Here is an 8,376-nt window from a genome sequence, read left to right on the forward strand (position 1 = left end):
CTCTAGGTGGCGCTACAGCGCAACTTTAGCCACTGCAGAGCCTGGAGGGAATGGAGAAAATCAGAAGAAACTTAGTGTTCAAAGAAGTTAGTTCCATCACTTAAGGAGAGGAGTGCAGAAGCCACCATGTCCAGGCTTCTGCAGAATGGATTGGGAGTGGGATGGACAAATGGGAAGGTTGCTGTGTCCGTGGTGGTTGGCAAAGCCTGGACTCAAGAGTTCTCTTACTTCATAGGAGAGGCAGAGAGAATGGAGAGCCCGAGAAAGAGAATAACAACGAGACAAACACGAATTTAAAAAATTATAATTGAATTGTCCTATCTTGAGGGAGAATTTGGTTGGAAGTATATGGATTCCTCCTTTATCATACCCCTGCATGGCCACTGAGTTAATAAGAGTGGCTAATGATTTCAGTAGAACAGAGAATCGTGGTCAGTTACACGGGTTAAAGAAAGATGCGTGTTCATGAGTGGCAAGCAGATAAAAGGATAAAGTAAGAGACACAGCAAATGTCTGTTCTCATGGGGCACATACTCCAAAAGTTGAGTGTATGTTAGGTTTGTGATACAGGACTAAATAATAAATTTGGATGGCTTTGGGAGTACATGCAGAGTCCTAACCAGAACCTTGTTTGCAAAGAACAAACCCGTCTTCTATTTCTACAGGTTCTGATGACTGGCCCAGCGGCACCAGCATAGAACTTGTTAGAGAAGAAAACACTTGAGGTCCACCTGCAGGATCACCTATGGAGCACACTTCTGGGTTATTCTCAGATGGTGTGTGTGCGTGTGCGTATGTGTGTGCGTGTGTGTGTGCGCGCATGTGCCTCCAGGTGCTTATGTCTACCACATGTGTGCTGGTGTTCACAGGGGCCAGAAGAAGAGGTCAGATTCTCTGGAACTGGAGTTGCGTATGGTTGTGAGTCACCATGTGGGTGCTGGGAACTGGACTCGGGTTCTCTGGAAGAGCAGCCTTTGTTCTTCACCTTTGAGTAACCTTTTCATGACACAGACCCAACAATCAGAAACTCTAGGGACGGGGCTTAGTAGGTTAGAGTTCAGCTATTCCTCCAGGTGGCCCTGAAGCCTGCTGCAGTTCAAGTACACTTGCTCCAAAGAGTCTCTCAAATCCTCACAGGGTAAAATCAGAAGAGATAGATGCTCAGTCAATGTTTGAGTCCCTGTTCAGTTAGCAACATGATGATTAAAATTGCTTAATAAAACAAAATACTGTATTATTTGACCCGTTTCCTTTCTTCATTTGTAGACAATGTGGGGCTCTGTCCCGTCGTTCATAGGAAAACAGCTACATATGTACTAAGGATTACATGAATAAGGTGTGAGGAGGAAGGCTCAGAGGGCAGTGCGGGACTCCGGGCAGTCTCAATTGACGAGACTATCTAGTGAGGCAGAGAAGAATTTGTGACTTTGAAATATTGACTTTCATTATTGCCAAAGAAGAAATGTATCTCCTTCAAAACGTAAAGGAGCGCGGCATGCCGGAGGAATTGGGTTTCCCTTCTACCGTCTGGTTAAAGACACGAGCTTTGCAAGTCACCTATGAAGAGGAGAAAACCCGGCTATTCTTGGACTTTGATTTGGTGAAGTAATGTCTACAAATTTCCGAGGAACTCAGTGACTCAAGACTACGACACTCAGCCAAAGTGTTGGTCAACCCTAACGACGACAACAGATACTACATTCTCACGTACCGACAAGTTCAAGAATGAACTACAAACACACCTTAGGAAAACAATTGTTCAATGACAGGATCCAACCAGGCCAGAGGTAGGTCAAAATGAAAGACTCACGGATGGAGTGGTCACAGCGAAAAAGTAGGGGTGAGCATTGAAGAACCAGGTCCAAACAGAAGTAGATATTTTAGTAACAGGATGGAAAATGGATGTTACATTGTTTGCTATGGGTTGTAGGTCAGGCTGTGGAAATACTGCCTTTCTTGGTATGAGGCTGCGTTTTAGAAATGGCAAACCACTTTACGTCTTTTGTTGTTGTTGTTTTTTAGAAACCTTTTTAAAAAATGAAATAAAGCCTCTATGTCCCCTGTATCTGTGTGATATTTCTTTTTTCCCTTTTCTTCAGAATCATTTTCACTTGTTAAGTGAAACTAGATTTTACTTTCTTTAAATTAAAATTACCTAATAAAGTCTAATCTTTTTATTTTATTTAACGTATTTTCCTCTGTCTACCACTTTCCTTCTTTCCTTCCTATCTTGTAGGAACTGAACCAAGGGCTTCAGGTATTCTAGTCAAACATTCTACTTCTGACCTACATCTCTAGCCTTCTTTTTACTTTGTATTTTATTTATGTGTATACATGCATTCACAGGCATGTATGTGCACCACATTCATGTCTGGTGCCTAAGGAAGTCAAAAGAGGGCGTCAGATCTCCCGAACCTGGGGCTATGAATGTCTGTGAGCTGCCATGAGGGTGCTGGGAACCGAACCCGATTCGTCTGTGTCATTGCTCCAGCCTCCAGTTTTTGGTTCAGTATAGGGTCTCACTAGGTTGCCAAAGTTGGTTTCAACTCACCCTATAGCCCAAGCACCTTTGAACTTCCAATCCTTCTGTGTCAGTCTTCCAAGTAACTGAGATTTTAAGCCTCTCCTAACAGGCCCAATTCTGTCTGTCTTTCTCTCTCTCTTTGCTTGATCTCTTTTATTTTCATGATTTTAACTTTTACCTATTTGCTTGTGATGTTTGCCCCTGATGACTGCTCCGAGTTTCAGAGTTTACACACCCATATCCCATTGGATAGAGTCCCTTGACTGCTCAGTGGACAGCCAAGGTCAAAGGCAGACTTTTTTTTTTAATCTGAATTTGCTATGCTTTTAAAGTTCTTCCGTTTCCTGACTTCATTCATGATTTTACTATAGATAGAGATCACACGAGCCATCCCAGATTTCTTACCTTTCCTTCATCCTGTCTATCAAGTCAACCGTTGATCACATGTTCAAATCAAATTCTTGAAACCATCCTTGATTTCTTACTTTTCCTTCACCTTTCCCTTCTGACTGGCCAACAATGCACTTCTTAAACATGGAGCTTTCTCTCCTCTCTACCTTAGTCACCTCTGCTAGACCACTAGGGACCAAGCATTCATGCGCACAAGCACATAGGGGCATCTAATTCAAACCAGCACGCATGACACGTGCTGGTGAGGGCACAAGGCAAGAGGGACCTTTGTTCTCTGTTGGAGGGACTATAAACCGCTGCACCCATGATGGAAATAAGTATGGCAGTTTCTTGAAGAAAGCAAAACAAGCTAAATATAGAACTACTTATGACCCAGCTATACCGCTTCTAGCATATACCTGAAGAATGCCACGTCCTGCTTCAGAAATCAGCCTAGATGTTCATCAACAGATGAATGGAAGATAAAAATGTGATACATACAAAATGGGATTTTATTCAGACATAAAAATGAAGTTATGGAATTTGCAGGCAAATGGATAAAACTGGAAAATGTATTAAATGAGCTAGCCTGGGCTCAGAAATAGATACACAGCATACTCTTTCTCCTGTGTGGATCCTAGCTTTCAATTTTTTGTTTGCTTGTATGTTTTATTTTTCTTTTTGAGACTGTGTCTTAGGTATTGCATATTGGCCTTGAACTTGTTCAATAGCCAAGGATGACCTTGAACTTCTCACCCACCGACTTCTACCCCCAAGTACTGATCCAGGCATGCACCACCAGTTGTTCTAATTTTTACGCGTGTGTATTTATGGAGGAGTGAGTGTCGGTAGAAGTCATAAAACTAGAGAAAGTCCCTGAGAGGAAAAAAGGAAGTGTTAAGGAAGTGGATGGGAAAGGTAATAGAATACAAATTGAAAGCAGAGGGGGACCATAGGGAGGGGCAGAACTCAAGTAGGGAGCTAGGGCAGGGAGCTAGAGGGAGAGGAGGGGTTCAACCAAAATGAAGTGTGAATGGAAACGTCATAGGGAAACCAGTTCCTTTGTATACTAATTATAAAGTAATAATCAAGAAAACTAGCTTTGCCTATTATGCATAATGGCACACAGTAGGTTTACGGAGACCATTGACATGAACAGAGCCATATGGGAACATCTTCCAACTGCTGAACACCTTCCCCATCTCCCTTGGGCACAATTGGCTAATGCCGCCAGCTTCTATACCTCTCCCTTTTTCTGAACTCGGGACAGACGTCCTCCCTTCCGCGGATGCACTCTTTTGTCAGCTCTGCTAATCGCATTGACCAACTTAACGCTTTCTCTTAGAACAATCATTTCAGCCAGCTGTTCACGCGGTATCCTCAACTCCTTAACTGGATTTCTTCATTCCTTTATTCAATTCTTCTACTCACAGAATCCTGCCTGCTGGAGAAGCACGTACTAGGTTTTCAGTAAAACGGCTGACCTTGGCGGAGCACAAACCGCGAGCCGTGTAATGCTCCCGTGGGTAGGAGCTCTGCCTAAGGTGGGTGCCGATGACTGAAGGGCAGAGTCCTGTGTGCTCAGTCCAAGCTCAGATGAGATCCTCAAGTTCTTAACAACCATCTAGTGTCAAGGTTAACAGCTCGGGGTTTGGAGTGATGCAGGTCTGGTTTTGACTTTCAAGTTCACAGCTCAGTGGACCAACTCCTTACTGTGAACATATGGCTGTTTAAGAATGAAAATAAACAGTGTTCACCTTTGGATATCAGTATGGCGATTTCTCAGAAAATTAGGAAACAACTTACCTCAAGAGCCAGCACTACCACTTTTGGTTACATACCTAAAGGATGCTCAATTGTACAAGGAAGGACATGTGCTCAGCTATGTTCATAGCAGCTTTGTTTGTCATAGCCAGAACCTGGAAACAACCTAAATGCCCCTTGACTGAAGAATGGATAAGGAAAATGTGGTACATTTACACAATGGAGTACTACACAGCAGAAAAAAAATAATGACATCTTGAAATTTGTGGGCAAATGGATGGATCTAGAAAACATCATATTGAGTGTGGTAATCCAGACCCAGAAAGACAAATATCATATGTACTCACTCATAAGTGGCTTTTAGACATAAAGCAAAGAAAACCAGCCTACAATTCACAATCCCAGAGAACCTAGACAACAATGAGGACCCTAAGAGAGACATACATGGATCTAATCTACATGGGAAATAGAAAAAAAGATAAGATCTCCTGAGTAAATTGGGAGCATGGGGCCCATAGGAGAGGGTTGAAGGGGAGGGAAGAGGAAGGGAGGAGGCAGAGAAAAATATATAGCTCAATAAAAACTATATATATAAAAAGAAACAGTGTTCAGCTGTTCCAGGCAGGTGAATCCACGTGCAACAAGGCTCTCCTGCCCCACCTACATCTCCTTCCTCCTCGTCACTCGATGATGCCTGATCTGCTTCTCAGGCTGGTCCAATCATTCTTTGGTCCTCCCGTTCTTAAGCCATGTCTGTCTGCATGATGGGCTCTTGAGAAAGGGCTTGTGGACGTCCTAGACAACGGTTGCCTTCTTCCTTCTCCCTCTATTGGGAGATGCTTTGTATTTTTAGGGAGGCTGTTTATACAGGGATTATTTAGCATTTTTATTCGCTGAAGGTGTTGGCATAGCTTCAGACTATAATTCTAAAGAGAAGGCGGTTAGCTGTGCCTTTCTTTGTTTGCTGGGAACATTTCTGTAGATAAGCACCCTGCACAGTAAATAAAGTGCATTGTTATTACATCGCCTGGCAATTTACCTCTAACAGACGGCTGTGGCTGCTATAATGACATGATAGCTAATCCATACCCCTGCATGATTTTATCTCCTACTGGAGGAGGCTGGCAAGTTTAAAGGGGATGCCCTCAAGGATCAACCAGGGGAGCACCATTTTATTTTTTTCAGGAGGGACACCAGTAGTCAGTGTCCAGATTTTGAACAAGTACTTAATTTAAGCATCAGTTACCTTAAGCTTCCCACAAGTAGGTTTTACCTAGCGCTTCTGTAGAAAAGCTGTTTGATTTAACTAAGAAAGTCTCACAATCCCAGAGTCTGTGGGTAATACAGAGGATAATTTTTTTCTTATTACATTAGAAGTTTTGAATATGCAAATGGTTCATCATCCAACTTGCCTTAAAAGCAAATAACAGCTGCCCATGGCAAGAGATAAATAACTGTGGTTTAATTTCTTTCTGTAAGCTTTTGATAAGATTCTCAAAGTGATGCTCTTTGACGCAATGACAGGAACTATTTTATAGCACTCTAAAATAAGTTTAATGCTTATTAATCAGAAACTGAATTTATTGTGTTACCCCAATTTTCCATGTAAAGAAGTGGAATTTCCACTGCACTTTCTTTCTTTGGGTTTGTTCTTTTGTTTTTATCTTCTGATTGGATCACCTGCTTCTGGAAGGAAGAGAGGTTTGGCTTCCTTGGCAGTTCCTACTTCTGCAATGACCATAGGGTTGGAGTTCAGCAGGGCCCATGCCTGGCTTTGGTTCCAGGGCTCTCAGCAAGTTAATACCTGTTGCTGTTTTGGTAAATCTTGTTGGCAATACGACTTGAATGTTTTTTTTTGTTTTAGGATGGCTTTTGTAAATTGTTTCGGCTGTCTTTCACAGACTGGCAATGCTTACAATAAGGAGCAAGAGTTGTTTGAACTTTCCAGGAGCTTCTCACATCGGCACCTGCCCTAGTGTGCTCTCTATTGCTGGGATAAGCACCACAACCAAAACCAGCTTATTTTACTTTACAGCTCACCAGTCACACTCAGTCACTGAGAGACATCATGAAAGGACACCAGGGGAGGAAACTGAAGTCAGAAACTGAAGGAGAGACCGTGGGGATGCTGCTATTGTTTTACTTTCCAAGGCTTGCACAGTTCTCTCTCTCTCTCTCTCTCTCTCTCTCTCTCTCTCTCTCTCTCTTTAATTGCATGTATGTGTGTTTGTGCACGTGAGTGCAGTTACCCACAGAGGCCAGAAGAGGGAGTCAGCCCTCGAGCTGGCATTTCAGGCAGTGATGATCTGCCTAACTTGGGTGCTGAGAATCAAACTTGAGTCCTACTGAGTCGTTCCTCTATCTCCTCAGCTTGCTTTCTTGTACAGCTGAGGCCCACCTGCCGGGGTTAGCGCCACTCACAGTGTGCTGGGCTCTTCCATATCAATCACCAGTTAAGAAAATGCCCCATAGACATGCTGGCAGGACAGTTGGATGGAGGCAGTTCCTCAGCTGAGGCTCCCTCATCTCAGGTGTGGCTAGGTTTGCATCAAGCTAACAAGAACTAACCAATATAGAAGCAATGGCTTCTCCCAACCCATTTGTCCTGATCTGTCTCCTAGGAGAGAAATGTGTGTTGTTCCTCCTCATGATGAGCTAGGGATGGTGATTTCTTCCTGGCAGACTATATGTCTCTAATCTGTCTATAGCACCACCAATAACTAACATTTATTGAGGGCTTAGGGGTGGGCTGGGTGCTTTGCAGGCACGATTTTATTTAATCCCCATTAAAACCATTTTTATTGCCGTTTTAAAGGTGGGGAACTTGAGTCATAAGGGGGTGAAACAAATTATCCCAGGTCACCCGATTAATTAGTGTGAGACTCCGGTGTAGACCTCACAAGATGGCTACTGAGGACATGGAGAGGGTCAGTAAAGGTTTCCCCAGGGTTTCCCTTCCCTCAAGCCCATGTGTTCTCCACGGGACAAGAAGAGAAAGTTTTTAAAGGGAAAGCCCAACTCCCACTTCCATCCTAACCTTCATCCCTTGCTCCTGAACTTCTTGGTGTGGCTCCTGTGGCCCCAACTCCAGCTCCGTTGCCATCACTCCTCCCTTGCTCTCGGCCCTTTGGACCTTCTTCCGGCTCCCCAGATGGACCACTTTCCATCACCCGTAGCATCTCTGTGTATGTGGATCCCCCTGCCAGGAGCATTGTCCGTGGTCCCAACCACATCTCCTCACCCGTCTGCTTAGCCTTCTCCTGAGAAGCAGTGTGTTTCTCTCCTGTCAGTGTGGGATGTGGCCTGTTGGCAGGCCATTTACCTCTCTCTAGTCTTGACTGGTTTCGGGCTCCAAGGTCTGTTTGTTCTCTGTCTCAGACTGTTCATTACCCTCATGGCAGCCTGTGGCTTGTTGGCACTTGTACAAATTTATAGCTACAACCATTTTATTTGTGTAATTATCTGATTGATGCCTGTTTATTCTGCCCTGACTGGAAGTTTTACGAGGGCAAGGATCTTGTCTGTTTTAGCTCATTTGTATCCGTAGGGTCTAACCTAAGCGTTGGCACGTGGTTGCTCTTATTTACCACGTGGAAGGAAAGCAGAGCATTGGAAACAGTGTCAGAAATGCTGTGATCAGACGCAGTCGCGGCGGCACGCAGTCGCGGCGGCACGCAGTCGCGGCGGCACGCAGTCGC

The sequence above is a fragment of the Microtus ochrogaster genome, chromosome 1, assembly GCF_000317375.1.
Source record: "Microtus ochrogaster isolate Prairie Vole_2 chromosome 1, MicOch1.0, whole genome shotgun sequence".
NCBI classification, from domain to species: domain Eukaryota; kingdom Metazoa; phylum Chordata; class Mammalia; order Rodentia; family Cricetidae; genus Microtus; species Microtus ochrogaster.